Raw genomic sequence first — 20,114 nt, forward strand, 5'->3', positions numbered from 1 at the left:
TGTGCTGTATTGCTGAGGCTTCAGTCTAGGATTAAGTGATACAACATAATGAACTTTGGGTGACTCTATAGAGTGATGTAGAAATGTTCACTATAGAATTATTGTGCTCCAAGGATTTGCTCTTGCAGTGATTTTGTGAGATCTTCTATATTCAGCTGCAAGGTAGAATAAATGTTGTCTTTTTTTATACTATGGAGCTACAAAGTGTTCCTGACAGTGGTTGCAATGGAGAAGCATATGTCATTCAACCGGTCAGACCTCCTCAAAGCTGTTTGCTTCAAGTATACTAGTTAAGTAATAGGCCCAAAGGGTGCATTAGAGAATTTTATTGAACAGCAGTAAATATACTGTTAAGAGGCATGTAAAACCAACACATTGTCCCTGGAGTGCATTAAATCGTACACCTTCTTTTACGAAAACTTATCAGTGATTTTCTTGTTTTTCTTTTCAACCTGGCTTATGGTTTGCACATTAAAGCTCAGCAGGACGTGGAAGTTTCTGTTCATTGTGGACAACTTTCTAATGCACTCTAGCAGTTCATCACCTAAAATACCCTGGATGCAGATTACTCAATGCACATATCAAATGTATACATTGAATAAAATAACACACAAAGTTAGGGTCATTTCTCTTAAAACCCCATCTGTTCTATATAGTAGGATGAACTCTTAACAATTATTTAAGGTGTATTTCCAGGCATAAAAAAAATATCATCCCTGCAATGAGTCCCAAATCCTCATTGGCTTTGTTATTTTTTTATCTTCCCTTCAACACCTTACAGCCATCCTTGTGGTTTAATATTCTTTACACCCTGCTCTTCCTGCCAGTTCTCTGAGCTTCTAGACTACGTTTCCCAAGATGCAGAGCTATATCAGTAGCGCCCTGGAAAACCAGGTAGTTGCACACGTAGGCCCCCACATAACCCCAATCCTACGAAGGGTTAAATCAGCCGACCTGAAACCCTAGTCACCCCCCTCAGGGAAGGACAGACACACCAGTGGGTGGTACCAGGCGGTAAGGAAAAACCCACCTAGGGGTCTGGAGAGCCCGGGGCGGGAAAACAAAGCAGATAAGTTTAGGTGGAGTTCAAGTGAGGAGGTGAAGTCTGGCAGGTGCCAGGGTCGGAGCCCTGACACCTTGGCTAGGTGGCAGACGGTAGCTGGAGTCTGCAGGAGATGGGAAGATGGCTGCTGGAGATCAGAGGTGGACCAGAACAGGGTTGTAGCCAGTACCAACACCGGAGAATCGACCCAGAAACCATGTGCACAGAAGGGGTACTTGGACCCTGAAGCCAATTAACCAATTAGCTAATTAACCAATTAATGGCAGGATTATAGGTCCTGTCCCAACCTAAGTTCCAAAAAGTAGACAACCACCCACAGAGAGGGATAGGGCAACCTCCAGGGCCCATAGATCCCAAGGGTCAGCATCAGACGGGCACGGCTCCCAACCAAAGGACTGGGAGGGGACTCCCGTGTTTCACACTGGGAAGTCCTTTCTACAAAACACTGAGTGCAGAGGAGAGAGACTTTAACTACCAACCCGGGTGTGGGATAAGATACACCCGCCTGCGGCAGCTGGCCACCATCACCTTGGTTTACCATAGGACTTGTGTGCTTTATTCGACCGTGAGTAATATCCCCGGCCTTGCCGGGTGCGCCGGCCCCTGCAATCACCATCCTCAGCATAGAGACACTGGGCCCCGGGACATCCATCCCTGCCCATGGAGGGGATAATATCCAGCTGCCAGCCCAACATCCCCGGGAGCCCCGCAATGGTAGCAGTGGTGCTACATTTCACCACACACCGTGGGTGGCGTCACAGACATTCCACAACCAATCCTGTATAAATACGTCCCCTTTTTTATCGGAGTGTCCACGCGACCCCCGAGTCCGCTGAACCCCTCGAGCCGTACCGTAGATCTGGATCTGAGCAGCAGCGGCTGCTGGCACGGGGCCGGCACATATCTGTTTCACAGCTCATACTCTACCCTCTACGATGCCCACTTACGACAAAAAAAAGCACCATCTTAAGACTTCTGTACAGTCTATCAGATGGATAAATCATTGTACACGTAGTTTCTCCTTTCTTACATTCCTCACATTTCACCTAGTATGGGCTATCCTGAGTCTCTCTTGCAGTTAGTAATGTTACATGTGCTGGCACTGGGCTCTCTGTGTACTGTAGAAGCACAGTGAGTAAGATAATATATCCAAGTTTCATAAGGTAATATAGCAATCTGGAATAAGCACCACTATTCTCTTTAGCCAAAGTCATAAATTTACTTGCTCTGTATTAAGCATGCAAGAACTCAGTGCTCTCTTTCCCTCCTTGTTCACATGCCCAGTTACTGTATTTTTTTGGCTTACAAGATGCTCTAGATTATAAGACACACCCCAAATTTAAAGGAGGAAAATAGGAAAAAATAATTTTTAATGTTAAAATGAGGGCCCGTTTTATAATCCTAGTGTGTCCTAATCCTAATGCATACCAGGGGGGGAGCAGCGGTGGTGGAGCGGCTCAGGAAGGTAATAAGAGGGTGGGTCAGCGATGCTACGGGCTCAGAGGAGGGGGTGTTGCAACTCAGGAGGGTCAGTGGATGGAGAGTTGGTGATACTGTGGCCTTGGGGGTGTTGCAGCGGTGGGCGCCATTGATCTGCATTCTGCGGGGGTGTCACTGCAGAGGAGAAACTCAGGAGGGTCACAGGACGTCGTGGGGTTGCTGCAGCGGACGGGCGTCTGATCTGACTGCGGACTCCATTGAATCGCCCGTGGTTGATGCGATGGACTTCAAGAAAATTGCTGCGGAGGCAGCCCGTGCATAGAAATGCCTCTGTGGCAATTTTCTTGAAGTCCATCTTGTCAATGTGCACACGCACCGACTCTGCAGCCATTTTCTTGAAGTTCATCAGGTCAACCGCAGGCGATTCAATAGAGCCTGCAGTCACATCAGGTGCCCGCCGCCACGACACTACGCTGACACCCTCAGTATCACTGACTGTGCCTCCTATGACCCTGATCTACCACCGCTGCCCTGGTAAGCCATATCTGCATTGTAAGACACACCCTCATTTTACTCCCAGTTTTTTGGGGAAAAAGTGTGTCTTACAATTTGGAAAATAAGGTACTTATAACTTGCAGGTCACACCTACCTATAAAATAACTGTTTAGAGAAAACTGCAGCACTGCTGGTTGACCTAGTCAAAACAGTCATTTTTCTGAACCATAATGGTCCATTAAAAGGTTAAGAAAAAAAAATCCTTATACTCACCTCACTATTCACCTCTCTGACTTTTCCACTGCTCACCATTGCTCATTCAATCCTCACTGCATCTTCTGATCACCCGCCGGTCGCGATGCAGTTTTCCAGCCTTTCACACTCTGCCTGACTTATGGGTGCCATGGTGGTGGGTTCTGCATATGTGCCGCCCCCATGCCAGCAGCCGCGCTATATACTTTTCCTGCACTGCTTTGTGTAAGGTGGACTGTCCTAGTGTGAAACTCAGGAGTCCGCTCCTGGCTGGATATGGCCTCAGGAGCCGTGCCCGCAGACGCTGGCCCGTGGGATCTATGGGCCCTGGCGGTGACCTCTTATCCCTAATCGGTGGGCTGTTGTCTTCTATGAGGGACTTTCGGTGGGACAGGACCTCTAGTCATGGCCTCAATCGGTTAATTAACCAGCTATAGTTGGTTCTGGTCCTGGCTTCAGGGTCAGAGTACCCCCCTTTGTGCTACGGGTTCCGGGTCGGTTCCCCGTGTCGGTACCGACGGGCTACAACCCTGTCCCAGTCCACCTCGGTTCCACCAAGCCATCTTCCCATCTCCTGCTGATGGAGACCACTGTCTGCCTCCTAGCCAGTGGCACCAGGGTTCCTACCCTAGTACCGTTCAACTTGAACTTTCCTGCTGGAGCTACACTGTGCTACGCTGGAGCTCCAGCCCACACTCCTCTCCAAACTGAACTTCAGATTGCACTCTACTTAGCTGACTTGTTTTCCCGCCCCGGGCTGTCTGGACCCCTGGGTGGGCGTGTTCCAACCGCCTGGTCATGCCCACTGGTGTGTCCATCTTTCCCTAAGGGGGGGTTGACTAGGTTTTCTGGTTGGCTGTATGTTTCCTAGTGAGGGAACAGTGTTATGCAGGGGCCTAACTGTGACTACCTGGTTTTGCCAGGGCGTCACACATAGGCACACAGGAGGTCACAACTCTGGCAGTTTAGTACAAAGTGGAGTACAATACAAGTTGGTGAAGTTTTTCACATGGAGCAGAAAAAAATTCTGTTCACATTTACTATAGGGAATGTTTTGTATCTTTACACCTTCTACGTGGCCTATGCATCATGACATTTTTCTCACATTTCAACAAAATCTGCGTAAAATACATGTACATTTTGGGGAAACGGTTTGTTCAGTCTGCAGCAGATAATATCAGATTGTTTATGTACTTGACAATTTAACATCTTTATTTGACATTTTTCACTAAATAACGCATCTTAGAATACTCACCATGCATTGTCTTGTCATGGTTTCATTGATTTTTTTTACTTCTATTTAAACCATGTGCATGGCAGCCTTTTTCTGTTCTGCCTTTCAATTTGTATTGATAATTGAATTTCAAACAATTGATTTATTCTCAATGGGTTAATAAAAACATATTAGTTTATTACTATAGCTTTATTCCCCATGCATTTATTTCCACAGGGACATTAAATTGTCATGATGTTCAAAAATGTATCACTTAATTTTTATGTAACAATTTTGCGGAGTAAAAGAGAAATAAGAGAACTGGAGAGATAATGTTGAGAATTATATCAGATGAAGAAGGATAAGTCATTTTTGATAATTTGTTTAGGCCCTCACATTATAAATATATGATGTGTGGTCTTGGGTTTTAAAACTTTGATTAGTGATGAGTGGATTCGTGGATGTTCAGATTCACTGGGTTCAGCTACACTTTAGTTAAAAGTTTGGTTCGGTCCTCGAAGTTGACCACGGACCCCAAAAACCATACAAGTTAATGGAGACCTGAACTTTTGTGGTGTGAAATGGCTGTAAAATCGTCCTAGTAAGGATTAGAAAGGATTAGAGGGCTGACATAGTTAGCAAAGTGGGGGCAATTGCTGTCACAGGTGACCAGGGGAACACAGGGAAACCTATACTGGCTCTAAGGCTGGTGGCCTAGTGCTCACCCTAACACCCGGAGGTACCCTTTAAGGTAGGGAGGTCCAGGCCTCCAACCTAGGCCCTATCTCCTGTCCTTGACCCTGATGATAAGAGCCCCCCCCACAACCCACCACTCGGGAGAAGCAGAAAGAACAGAAGTTTACAACTCCACCGTCAAATAAAGACAAAGCAGAGGTTGCAAAGACTGAAATACGTACACACAGCAACCACACACAACGGGAAACAACATAGAAGGGAGAAAAGAAAACAGACTATTGGGTAACATTCATACCGTCCAACGAGCACACCTACAACTGCTGCAGCAAGCACCAATGCTGCAGCCCTCAACGCAAATCTCAGAGAGAGGGTTTCACCAGCTCTCTTCTCCTACTAGCCATGCTACCAAATGATGAAGATAACCAGCACCCTCTGGTGGAAGTAGAAGGTATTTATAGGACCTAGGCGTGGTCCCAACTGGAAACACCTGACCAGGAGTCAGGAGCTGCTGGATGATAAACTGACATTAACCCTCTCCTCCCCAAAGAAAAGGGAATCCATTTAATCAGCAGAGTCTCACATGATAAAGTGAGACTCTGACCCAGAACCTGTCAAAAAACTGCAACTTAGAAAAGATCATGACAATTGCACTGCAAACATGTGGATATGGAATAAATAAAAAATAAAAATGCTGTGGGTTCCCGCCTACTTTTGACAAAGCACAGGTAAGACAGACAACTCCACGCTGCAACCCTCAGCTGTTTGCTTTGCTTTGCCTTGGCTGATTACTAGTGATGGGCGAATCCCCCGATGTTCGTGTTTGGGAGACTAGCCCAAACTTTTTGTAAAGTTCGAGTTCGGGTTCTGAGATAACGCGAACTTGCGTCCGAATCCTGAACTTGGACTTTACAGTTATGGGATGGGGTGGAGGGGTCTGCAAAACAGAGACTATAGTTAATAATAAACATTGTCATTATACTTACCGCTCCCTCGATGTGTCCTGCAGCCTGTCTCTTGGCCGCTTCTGCTTCCAGGTCCGATCATTAACTTCCGGTTGTATTCACTGCACTGTATTGTCACTCGGCAGTCTTTGGCTGTTTTCGGCCGTGTTCACAGTGACATCAGGGTTCACCCGAGTCCATGAGCCATGGACTCAATTGAACTTTGACTGTCACTGTGTGAGTCTCGCATCGGTATCACCCGGCACACTCTCCTTACAAGAGCGGGTCGGCTGTATGTATTTCCAAAGCCTGGTAAAGCGTTCGGATATCTAATGGATAACAGTAGCCCCCAACTTTCTGCTTTAGGCTATGTGCGCACGTTGAGTTCTCTGCAGTGCAGAAAAGAATTCACCCTATGGCAGACTGGACACTGCGTTTGTAAAAAAAAATGCATCCACAACGCATGCATTTTGGATGCTTTTTCCATGCATTTTGCATGCGTTTTAGATGCATTTTTGACAGTGCGTTTCCCCGGCAATTCAGCTCTGCTACATACCCGCTGACAGCAGACAGAAACAGAGTTGCGCGATGAGAATGAACTCGGATGAACTTCACCCGACTTCATTGTCATACCGCGGCTCTGTCTGAGTGTGGCGTCCTGATTAGCGGTCACCCGTGAAGGACTCACCGGTGACCGCTAATCCCCTGAGTGACTGAAGTGAGCAACACGATTAGCGCTGCCGTCACTCAGGTTAAGGCTACTTTCACACTTGCGTTGATGGCATCACATCATCACAGCACACATCCCAACACTACAGCCCTCATCTTCACCGCACACATCCCGACACTACCGCCCTCATAATCCCCGCACACATCCCGACACTACTGCCCTTATCTTCACCGCACACATCCCGACACTACCGCCCTCATCATCCCCGCACACATCCCGACATTACAGCCCTCATCATCCCCGCACACATCCCGACACTACAGCCCTCATCTTCACCGCACACATCCCGACACTACAGCCCTCATCTTCACCGCACACACCCCGACACTACAGCCCTCATCATTCCTGCACACATCCCGACACTACAGCCCTCATCATCACCGCAAACACATCGGCACTACTGCACCCATCATCCCCGCACACATCCCGGCACTACTGCCTACATCACCACACACACGCAGGCACTACTGCACCCATCATCACTGCACACACACCGGCATTACCTCAGTGACATCCCTGCTGACAGCGCGATTCACTTCAGTTGCTGCGTGGAGCTCACAGGAGCGGCGGTGTTCTACTTCCGCTCCTGTCAGCTTCATGTAGCAGAGCTGGATGTGTCGCGGGACCTCTGTGGATTACTCCGGACCTGGAGGGGTATATGGGGATTTTGATAAAGTGGTGAAAGAGGGTGTTTTTTTTGTCTTTTATTCCAAATAAAGGATTTTTTCGTGTGTGTGTGTTTATTTACTTTCACTTACAGGTTAATCATGGAATGTGTCTCATAGACGCCTGTCATGATTAACCTAGGACTTGGTGGCAGCTATGGGCTGCTGCCATTAACTCCTTATTACCTCGATTTCCACCGCACCAGGGCAATTCGGGATGAGCCGGGTAGAGTCCTGTGGCATCTAAAGGATGCGGCAATTCCGTGCGGCTGCTGGCTGATATTGTTAGGCTGGGGAGCTCCCCATAACATGGGGCTCCCCATCCTGAGAATACCAGCCTTCAGCCGTGTGGCTTTACCCTGGCTGGTATCAAAATTGGGGGGGACTGCACGTCGTTTTTCTTTTTATTATTTATTTATTTATTTTAAGCAACGTGCGCACATAGCCTTACCCTGGCTGGTTATAGAAAATAAGAGGTACCCCACACAGTTTGTGGGATCCCCTCTATTTATTATAACCAGCCAAGATAAAACTGACAGATGAGAGCAGCAGCCCATAGCTGTCTGTTTTACCTGGGCTGGTTATCAAAAATAGGCAGGAGCCTACGTCATTAATTTATTTTTTTTAATCTTTATTGTTTACAACAGCATACAGACATCTTCTGCATTCAATAAATATTATTGGTTGGCTGCTCTGCATCCTATCAACAAATTTTATTGACATAGGCACAAAACCAGAAATCTGAACTTGGAGATGAGCTTTTTTAAAAGTCCATATTACAGTCCAAGCCCTGGACACCTGATGTCTGGTACGAACCCCAAACTTTACAGTTCGGGTTTGCTCATCCCTACCTGTAATATTATAGAGGTACGTGCCAGTGTAAAGCTCTGGATTCCGCAACTCAGCAGGAGCAGGTTGAGTGTGTGTTTGTAAAACACATCTGCGGACCCTGATTGGAAGACAAAAATGGCTACACAGCCTCAACAATCGCAAAGTAGTGAATTTAAGCAGCAGCAAGTAAAAGTGGAAGAAAATATATGAGAAGGATTAAATTCTACAGAAATTTGAAAAAAATCATATTCTCCAGAATATGGTTGTTTTGTGTTAGTATTTTACTCCACACAAATTCAGCAAAATTACTGAAATGTAGAGGGATGGCAAAGGGTTAAAAAACAAATAAATAATATATGCCTTACTACTAAATTGTCTGACCGCACCTGATAATTACTGTCTGCTGTTCTGTCCGCCACACCTCTTCTTTCCGCATCTCATCTTCTTCAGAACTAGGCTGGAATGTCCAGCCAAGACCAGGTCCCAAAGATTAATGCACGTTTTAAGCACCCTATGTATGTTATAATGTCATAACATTTGCCATGTTGGCACACTGCAGAGACATCCGAGGCCTGGTTGAAGGTGGAAGTCCTGGCATAGAATAAGACTACAGAAGCTGCAGAAATAATAGGTGCATAGGACTCGATGGTGTGCAGTGAGCAGCAGGGGCAACCAGACAGGTGAGCAGAGAGGGTTTTTTCATTTTTTATTTTTTTACATTGAACATATATCATGGTTTGGTTTCTGGAGAAACGCTAGAGCATAATAAGGAACATTGATTACATGGAGAATAACTTTGCTTTGAATCAAATTTCTCAAGAAATTCTGTATGATTTGCCTGAATCAAATTTTGTCAGGTCTGCTCATCTATGGTCGCACTGGAAAGTTTAAAACCTGAGCTCTCTTAAGGACTTTAGTCAGAAAAACTTGCATGGTCCACTAATTTGACTGTGACCATGGGTTTCATTTAGGTTTTGGATAATTTTTCCACCATTCATGGCTATAACCTTACCACAAGAAATGTATAATAAACCATTACCTGCAAAGGCAGGTTGCATCTAATTACAGTAGTAGGATATTGAGCTGACAGAGAGATACAATCATATTGCAACATAATCCACCATATGCAGTATACCTTCTAAGGCCTCAATTCCACTTGCATTTTGCACAGAAGAGTGCAATCCGATAAAACTATGAATTGCACTTGCACCAGTGCAAACCTATGAAGCAGTGTCCATCTGCAATTAATTTCTCATGCCATATTGGCACGTGAAAAGAATTGCAGCATGCTGTGTTTGGCAGCGAGTCTCGGCACACATGCATCCATACAAGTCTATGGGTGCGTATGAATCATTACACTGTACTCGAATGATATACAAGTGCAGTGCGATATATGGTGGAGTAGAGGGAAAAAGTGCTCCCACCTCTTCTCTACAGCTGTGATCTGATCGCAAGATCGGATCACAGTCGCATGACCCTCGGCTCATGCTCGCAGCACAGCAGGAGCCAAGGGGTCATTAAGATATCGCTTCTAATTATCTCACAATGGAAGCAATGCGCAAGTGGAACTAAAGGTGGTGTCACACACAGCGACAACGACAACGACGTCGCTGCTACGTCACCATTTTCTGTGACGTTGCAGCGACGTCCCGTCGCTGTCGCTGTGTGTGACATCCAGCAACGAGCTGGCCCCTGCTGTGAGGTGGCCGCTCGTTGCTGAATGTCCAGCTTCATTTTTTGGTCGTCGCTCTCCCGCTGTGACGCACAGATCGCTGTGTGTGACAGCGAGAGAGCGACGAAATGAAGCGAGCAGGGAGCAGGAGCCGGCATCTGGTAGCTGCAGTAAGCTGTAACCAAGGTAAACATCGGGTAACCAATGTGGTTACCCGATATTTACCTTCGTTACCAGCCTCCGCCGCTCTCACGCTGCCAGCGCCGGCTCCTGCTCTCTGCACATGTAGCTGCAGTACACATCGTGTAATTAACCCGATGTGTACTGTAGCTAGGAGAGTAGGGAGCCAGTGCTAAGCAGTGTGCGCGGCTCCCTGCTCTCTGCACATGTAGCTGCAGTACACATCGTGTAATTAACCCGATGTGTACTGTAGCTAGGAGAGCAGGGAGCCAGCGCTCAGTGTGCGCGGCTCCCTGCTCTCTGCACATGTTGCAGCTCAGCGACGCCCGTCGTTATGATCGCTGCTTCGGCTGCTGTGTTTGACAGCTAAGCAGCGATCATAACAGCGACTTACAAGGTCGCTGCTACGTCACAGAAAATGGTGACGTGACAGCGACGTCGTTGTCGCTGTCGTTTAGGCCTAAGCCACACGGCGAGAAAATCGGTGCGAGTGGAGTGCGATAAAACATCGCATTCCCCTCGGACCAATTCTAGCCTGTGTGACAGCACACATGAGCGATTATTTTCTCAGCCCTAATCGGACCGAGAAAACAATCGCAGCATGCTGCGATTGTAATCCGAGACTCTTTCTCTCGCACCCATTCAAGTGAATGGGGCGAGAGAAAAATCGCACTGCACTCGCGGTACACCGGTGTACCGTGCGTGCAGAGCGAGAATGTCTATAGCCGTCTACACAGGCATGAGGGAGAGAAATCCCTCCCTCCCCTCCTGAGTGCCGGCCCGCCCCCCGCAGCTGAGGTCTGCTCGCACGAACGGACCTCAGTTGCAAGGACACAAGCATGAGACTCGGCTCTGCTGTACTGCCAGCACGAGCCGAGTCTCATGCAAGGGGATCGCAGTAGTCCCCGTGTTGCCCCGGCCTTAGTGTGACCCCAGCTTTAGGCCTAAGAATCAGTATCTTTGGCATACAATTATTCATTAAGCAACAAATTTCAAGAAGCTAGTGTACCATTGTGTATTTGCTAAGGAGTTCTTGAAAAGGGACCTAACATGACGAAAAGAGTCAACTACTAAAGTAATGGCTAAGTAATAAACACTATAATATTTTCACATCTAGCTATATTTATATTGTACAAGTCAATTATTGTAATTATTCTGTTAAAATCCAAGCTTCAAGTATAAAGACAATTGTGTGATAATTGTTCTGTATCACATGAATCACCTGCAGAAACAATTACAACTGTATCTCTTCCATCTCAAGAGAATTAAATGTAAAAATGTCCTCAATGTTTTTTCCAGTGGTTTTGGCCAGTATCATCTATCACAATAAGTTACGGTATTAAGAAAGGACATTTGGGGAATCCATCCCTCTGGCTTCTAGTGAAAATGGTACTATGTGTCTCTTGACTCATAGTTTTAAAAGCAGTTGACAATTTGACATTCCTACTGCTAAGTGTCCCTGACTGAGGCACATCAACAAAAGAACATTTTTATGAGCCCTGGCAGAAATCATACCCACTGCCTGATGCAAAGTGATCACTTCCATTTGTTTCCAGAAGGGTGAAGGCAATTGTATTTCAGTTGTTCCACTGTTCAACTATAAGTGAGGAAGTTGCTTAAATATTATACAAAAAACTTGTGTTCATTTCTATCCATCTCAGTCGCTGGACTCCAAATACTTTAAATATAGAGTATAGTCAAATAATATCACCTAATTTTACTAAGGTTTCAAAGTTTCATATATGATTAGTTTCAGATGTTTTTAACATAAAAGATGATAAATGCTGCTGTAGGGATAAAAGAAAATTGCGAGTGTCACTGCTTGCCAATTATCTTTTCGCTGTACTCAAGATTCCCTCTTAGCCCCTGTTATAGTATCAAACTGCAGCAATAAGACTGTTTGCACAATGAGAATATTGAATTGACCTTTCAGTTTTTGGAAGCGGCCGGATTACATGTGCTGCATGGGAACAGACCTAAATCTGTGTTCAAAAGCATAACTTGGCCCAGATTGAATTAAATGTGAGTAGGGAGATCTTGGAGGTAATGTTTCTGTAAATGATTTTTATGATGGAATTGGAATTGTTATTATCTTTTAGGGGTGGTAGCAAAAAACCCCTGAATACTATAAAACATAGGTTTATTGATTTGACGCCATATGTCAGTGTTACAAACTGTGTTTGGTTGATGACTTTGATGTCACGGTTCCGCTGTGTAGAGCTTCTTGCACACTGGTGATGCTCTGCCAAACTCTCCTGAACTACAGAGCCGGCAGTTACATGTTTCCTTTGTGCAGAGCATTCTGCATTTGGAGATGCTCTGATGTGTTTCTTTGAACACTTGCTGACAGGTTGTTTGACAGCACAGGTTTCCATGCAGGTTCTGGGAGGTGCTTACTAAGGTGTTCCACCTTCATGGTAATTGCTGTTTCATTACTGAACATGCTTTCCCAGAACCTTGCCAGTCGTACCCTCTGGTTCTGCAGTTGTGCTCTTGGGTCCTGTTTGTGCTTGTATTCAGATCACACCAGACTGTTTATTGACCCATCTCTGCCCGCTCCCTGATCTTGTTGTTACCTCCTGGCTTCTGACCTTGGGCCATTACCTGACCACATCTCTATCTACTCCCTGAATCTATTAGTACTCTCCTGGAATTATGACCCTCGACCTGTGACTTGACTGCATTTCTGCTTACTCCGTGTGTCCTGTTGTGTCTTTCTGTGTCCTAATGTTTTCACATCCCAGCTTGTCTGGCTACCCTTCCGTTCATACTGTCCATAAGTAGTGACTAGCATCACACTTGACTAGACTTTACCTTTTTTCCATAACAGTCTTATAGTGATTCTTCCCAGAACATATGGAAGAATTCAATAAGAATTAAATTTCCAATCATGTATTTAAAAAAAAACAGTTAATCAGGCAGTTAATAAATAAAAATATCTTGTGAAGGTTTCTCTTTTCAGCTGCCATCATGTTCCTGGCTTCTTGACAAAGTGAGCAAACTGACAAATAAAAGGTGGAAGCTGGGAAAAGTGACTGTGCCTTTCCCTAAAGTGGTGATGCATTTTTTTTTAAAGTGTGCCACATAAAACATAGAGCAAGCGATGTAATTTCATTAAGAAAGCAATTACCTTCCCCCTTTTCACTGGACTCTGTTCAGCAAAATTATAGCCTGCCTTGCACTCAGCAAAACTTTATAACATCGTTAATAAAATGACACAACATAAAAATCAGCACAAGTGTTCATTTAGCTGAAGTCCACATGCTGATAAATGTGCGATGGTGGCTGGAAATTTTAAACTAATGCTTTCTTCCCTCTTATGTGAACTAGATCGAAAGCAGGGGTTATTTTGGGAGATTTCCGTCCCTACCTATTAGACAGACATTATCTTGCGGCTGTCTTTCCTTGTACTATACGTATGCATTTGGCATTGAATAGGAAACACCTGCAGATGTCCCATTCCTTACAGCTGACTTTTTTCATCTCTTCTTTAACTTAAGGTCAGCTTTGACAGACAGGTGTTTCTCTTCAAAATGTCCGGCATTTCAGGGTAAGAATTGATCACAAATAGGTGAATAGCACTTCCAGAGGTCATGGGGCAAACACAGCAGCACCATGTCTCCGAGGCATTAAGACTTACCAGGTGTTTAATATTCACAAAGGTTATTGGCTGAAAAATGTGATAAAGTGTTTTCTGCATTTCTAAATAAATTGTAATGAGACCCCCCCTTTTTCTTTAAAAAGTCCGTACATTAGAGGATGTCTGCTCAATAGACACAGAGGTTAAAGTTAATTCAATGAGGCACATGTACTTTCTCCCTGAAAAAAAGAACACATACTCTCAGCGGCTTGGCTCCATTTGTTGAAATTTTTCATTTCATTCCCATTTGCAAGAAAGATAACTACTTACATATGGAAGCAATAAATAAGAGCAGTCATTAACATTTCTTTAATTTAGAAAGGAAAATCTTAATGAAGTAATTTTTTAGCCAAGGAAGGCAGAAATGTAAATTAGATGTTTTAAGGGAGACCTATTAAAGCTATTACAATGTACTGTTTTTCTTGTGTAATGAATTTATGAATTGCCAGTTGTTAAGTAAACATACTTTTTTAATTTTCTACATATTCCATTAACTAGTAAAAGGGCACTCATCTAGGAACAATGAAACCAAATAATGGTCCATGCATAATAGGTAGGCTCTTAATTCATAAATTAAAGCACTAAAAATGCCATGTTGTGATTATACTTATATAAATTGGATCATTTTTTCTGTCACGGAATATATATGTATATATATAACTATGCATTTTGTATTGTATTTGTAACCAAAGCGTGGTCTATTTCTTGAAAATTAATACAATACCATGAAACACGATAAATATGAGAAAGATAATTAGATCCTTTAATTAGTGTAATGATGTGCTGTCACCTGATTGTGAAATTAGGGCTAACCTTGAGTGCAGCATCAGCAAATGAAACAAATAACAGACATGAGACTTTTTCTTAGTTGTTGCAAAGCACATTTTTTAAGCTATGAATCTGATCACATTGTTATGGACACAAGTATTCTAACATGGGTAGAAGGGAAAAAAAAACCTATTCTAATGCAGCTGCACCAGCATGCTATTAAATCCTATACAGACTAGTATCGTTAGCTCCATAGCCCCTAATGGCTCCTGCACAGGCTGGAATATCCCACTAGAAATCTACAACTAGGACCTGTCTGCCTAAAAGGTCGTCAAGCTGTTCCTCATACTGCTTAAGTAAGCATAAGAGATATTGCTAAGCACTTTAAACCAAGAGAGGAAATGCATGCATCTATAGGTAGGGATCCAAGGTGGGGGAACATAAAACATGTGCACTAGCGGAGAAAGGACAAATGATATATGCAGGGAAGGGTAAACTCCTAGCAACCTAACAGAAAGCAAAGATAGGTGTAGGAAAGACAAATGATAAAACAAAGGGCAAACATCACTGGACTCTGCGTAAATCCCTTAGCTGCAGAGCTGGAACTCCTTTGCAGTAATACACCAAGAAATATAGACGGCAGAGAAAGCTAATATCAGGAGAATATAAATAGCCCCACCTAGGATGTGATAGGACAAAAAAATGAGTAAATGAGAACACCTAATAATTGCAAACCAAAAGGATAGAAGCAAAGGTAGAAGACAATCAGCATTTAGACAAGGGATTGACCTGCTTGTGGCTCAGTAGGGAAGAAAATTGACTATGCAGCATAAGGTCACCAAATCGAGTCCTGAACCCTAGACATGACACTCATTTTATAGATTTTACATACCTGCATAAAAAAAATTTAGCCTGCAACATGAAAGCAACATTGCCTTATGAAAGGCTTGCAGAATTCACTTTTCTTTCAAAATTTAGGCTCATGGCTGTAATCTATTGCTGACATGTTGTACCTAAATGTTGCCTAGCAAAGATGTTTTAATTTGTGTATTTCAAGTGCATTCTATTATGATATTTTCCTCTTACCTAGCAGTCTTTTTTATTATTTCTCATAATGCATGGGAGAACAAGCATGCTATGTTACTGGAACTTATGGAGTTTGTAAGGATATATTCACTATGCCAATTACAATGTCTCTCTGTGCACATGCTGTCTGTGCTAATAGTAGTTTGTGATTTGTGTCCCCTCAGGATTTTTCCCTGTGTGTCAATGTGTGTCTGTTCTTGTGTGTGCTCTATCAATCTCAATGGTGGGTGGAGGAAAAAGGAGGAGTTAGAGGAAGAGCTAAGAGAAGAGAGTGGCAGTTGGTGAAAGTGATAAGGAGCTTCTGTTGAGTAATGATTTTCTGAGTATGATTGCTCTCAACACTAGAAATGAGCAAACCTATTCAGTTCACGTTTGCCAATTTCAGATTCGGTATGTGCCTTGGCCGGTTCATTTGGGCTCGGCTTACCGAATACTGCTCAAAAGTCGGCAATGTTAGGTAATTGTTTGCTTGCAGCAAACCCACTCCCGGCCCCATCATACCATGTCAAGTATTGGCATGGCTGTGATTGGCCAAGGAAATCATTGTACAAAAAAGGAAGCAAAAGGGTTGAAGCACGACATACTTACCGGGTCTCCCGCAGCTGTAATTGCTCTCGTGGCTGTACTTTTGCTCATTATACCTCATCCATATTCACTGCTTTCCCCACCCACCGGCATCTCTGATTGGCTGCAATAAGACCCCACCTCCAGACAGCATCTGTGATTGGTTGGAATCACATACCTTGACTGCTTGTCTATATTGTGGTATAAAATAAATGAATAAATAAAATGTGTAGGGTCCACCCATCTATTGATACCAGCAGAGATAAAGCCCATAGCTACAGGCTGCAGCCCCCAGCTGTGTGCTTATCTTGGCTCTGTGAATCAAAATAAGAGGAACTACATGCAGCTTTTTTTTTTACTTATTTAAATAAATAATTTAAAAAATGGTGTACTGTCCCCCAATTTTGATACCCAGCCAAGATAAAAATTAACAGCTGGGGCTGGTATTCTCAAGCTTTGGAGACCCATGGTTATTGGACCCAGCCTCAAAATAGCAGCCTGCAGCTGTCAAGAAGTGTTGAATCCACTAGATGAGACAGTCCTGATACTTTACTCAGCTCATCCTGATTGCCCTGGATTGGTGATTTTAGCTCACAGCTGCTACTAAGCTCTAGATTAGTAATGGAAGGCTTCTATTAGACACCCTATTACTAATCTGTAAGTGAAGTATATAAACACAAACACCAAAAAGATCCTATATTTGAAATAAAATACAAAAAACACCATCTTTCACCACTTTATTAACCCTCAAAATAACAATTTTTGATGTAATCCACACGAAGTCAATAATGATTCTAACTCTGCTACATCTGAAGTCACAGCAAATGGTCATAAAACATGTCCAGCCACTGTGAGCCTCAAGCGAAGAATGAATGAGCCGGGTGATCAGCAGGGACATCACTCAAGATTAGAGATGAGCGAACTGGCCGCGGTTCGGCTCGCCGAACCGAGGTCTGGTTCGAGTTCGGTTCGGCGAACCGCTCAAACCCCATAGGAAACAATGGGAGGCAATCACAAACACATAAAAAGACATTATAAATGTACACATACAGTTAATAAACATTGCCATAACACTTACCTGTCCCCGGGATCCGTCCTGCATTCTGTCTCCTGCCACTATTCCATCCGATGATCACTGAATCTTCCCGGTAACCAGCACTGCCAGCAGTGATGCAGGACCTATCGTGATGTCAAAATAGCCATGTGACCAGTCACGTGTCTATTATCTCATTGGCTACAGACTGGTCACAGGACTATGACGCCGACATGCTAGGACCTGTGATTGCATCTCTCTGTTACGCTCCAGCGATCTCACCAGCAACCTGACCTGGCAGGGATTGCTGGAGCGTTGCTACACGGGTTGCTGGTGAGCTGTCAGGCAGATCTCACCATCAACCAGTGACCAGCCCCCAGCCAGCAGCGACGCGTGGAAGCGATGCTGCGCATGGTAACTAAGGTAAATATCGGGTAACCCACCCGATATTTACCTTGGTTACCAGCGCACACCGCTTAGCGCTGGCTCCCTGCACTCCTAGCCACAGTACACATTGGATTAATTTTACCCGATGTGTAGTCTGGCTATGTGTGCAGGCAGCAAGAGCCGGCACTGACAACGTGACAGCGGCGGACGCTGGTAACGAAGGTAAACATCGGGTAACCAAGGAAAGGGCTTCTTGGTTATCCGATGTTTACCATAGTTACCAGCGTCCGCAGAAGCTGGCTCCTGACTGGTGACACAGCCAGTCAATAACGGAGATCACCGTTGACATAGCAACGTGCTTGGTAGCGGTGACGGGGACGTCCCGCTACCAGCACGCAGCAGCACCGGAATCACGTGATTGGAGCACCGTTGCTATGGCAACCTGTGCCACCGCTTAGAGTCGGGAGCCTGTGGTCCCTCTCACAGGGTGATTTCTGCACGGAGCACAGCGTCCTCTCTCCCATACAGCTGTGCTGTCTGATGGAGCAGACAGAGCTGCATGTGTTGAAGGAGAAAGAAGACAGAAGACCATGGATCATGGAGGGATGACAGGGGGTAATAAAGATGGAGTCTCTAAGTGTGTCTGTGTATTTATTTCTATTAAAGTATTTTTTCTCTGTGTGGTGTTTTTTTTTAACCCTTTATTGGAGATTCTTAATGGCCGGGTCAAACGTGCCTGACATTAAGAATCTCTGGCTTAATACTAGCTAGTAAAACATAGCTAGTATTAACTCATGATTACCCAATAAGCCACCCGGCTCCAGGGCTGTTGGAAGAGTTGGATACCGTGCCAGATGATGGCGCTCCTATGAGAGCGCCATTTTCTGGGGCAGCTGCGGACTGCAATTCGCAGCAGAGGGGCCCAGAAACCTCAGGCTAACCTGTGCTGCGGATCCAATCCCCAGCTGCCTAGTTGTACCTGGCTGGACACAAAAATGGAGAGAAGCCCACGTCGTTTTTTTTTAATTATTTCATTAAATTCAAAACCTTCCACCCATATCAGCTATAGTTTATTTTATGTTGGTCTTTAAGATGTGGAGTCCCAGACTTACTGGTGACAGTTTTGCTCATTGCTTTTTGCAGTTATGGCGTTTACCTTTGTTGTTTTGTAACTTCCTTGCTGCTCTTGTTTTTCTTCCTGAACCTCTTATTGTTTTTATCTTTGTGTGTGTTTGCTGTGTGACAGGGTTTTTCTTTTGTTTCTCTTTATCGGTGAAGTTTCATCACACTACTGTTCCATACCTCCCTGGGGGAAGGGTGGATCAGATTAAGACTGGTCAGGAGCAGGACCAGGAAGGAGATGCAGGCTTCTCAGCCTTCAGGAGTATTCCTGAGGATTGGTATGTCGCGGGCAGAGGAGGGGACGCCGCGCTCTCCCACTGCTCGGGTACGGCTGCCGCTGCAGCTGCTGCGGCCTGCTGCTGCCGCTGCTCGGTGGCTCGAGCGATGGGCCGGATCCTGGGGACTCGAGCGGCGCTCCTCGCCCGTGAGTGAAAGGGGATTGGGATTTGGAATAGTTTATTGTCCGTGACGCCACCCACGGTTGTGGTGATTGAATGTACACCACCGCTGCTCTGGCTGGGGATCCCGGGAGTGATGGTGTGGAGCAGCCAGTTGTTGTGTTGCCCCTCCGTGGGTAGGGGTTGGTGATCCCAGGGCCCAGTGATGGGGTGTTGGATGGTGGACAGGCGGGCTATGGGGCCTGTGGAGGTGCAGGGGCGCAGGGGCAGCGCTGTGCCGCATGGCACGGAGGTACTCACTCAGCCAGTAAACACGACACAGTTCTCGGTAAACAAACGGCTGGTTGGACGGGTCCTTCGGACGGTTGCGGTGCTGACTTCCCCTGCAGTTGATGGTGACGGTCTCTTCCCTGCACCTATGTGTTGTTGTTTGGTAGCGATGGGTTCCCACCGGTAACCCGCTCCCCAGCTTGGATATGAGCCGGAGGAGCTCCACTCTTGCCCGCAGGCGCTGGCCCTGGGAAACTGGTGCCTTGGCGGTGGCGGTGTCTCCCCTTAACGGTTGGACTGTTGCCTTCAAACGGGACTTGGTTGTTGGGAGACAGTCGTCCCCTTCACTGACGGATTTGGCAAATTCGGCGACTCCTAGCCTTGCCGGGATCCGAAAGGCCCCTGCCCTGGTGCTGACTAATCTTCGTATACCGCTCCGGTACCGCCGGGTCACCACCCGTCCACGGTCCTTTCGGCAACCTCCAATCAGTCTCGCCTGCAGACGGTCACCGCCGTCTGCCAACCTTGCTGTCTCAGTCCGGGGCACACACCCAGACTAACTTCAGGCTTCTTTCTGTCACTTTCTCTGTTGCTCTTACTTTAGCTCCTCTACCACTTCCTCTCACTTTGAACTCCCACTTCAGACTCAAGCTCTGCCTGAGCTCAAC

Source organism: Anomaloglossus baeobatrachus, chromosome 2, assembly GCF_048569485.1.
Source record: "Anomaloglossus baeobatrachus isolate aAnoBae1 chromosome 2, aAnoBae1.hap1, whole genome shotgun sequence".
Lineage (NCBI taxonomy): Eukaryota > Metazoa > Chordata > Amphibia > Anura > Aromobatidae > Anomaloglossus > Anomaloglossus baeobatrachus.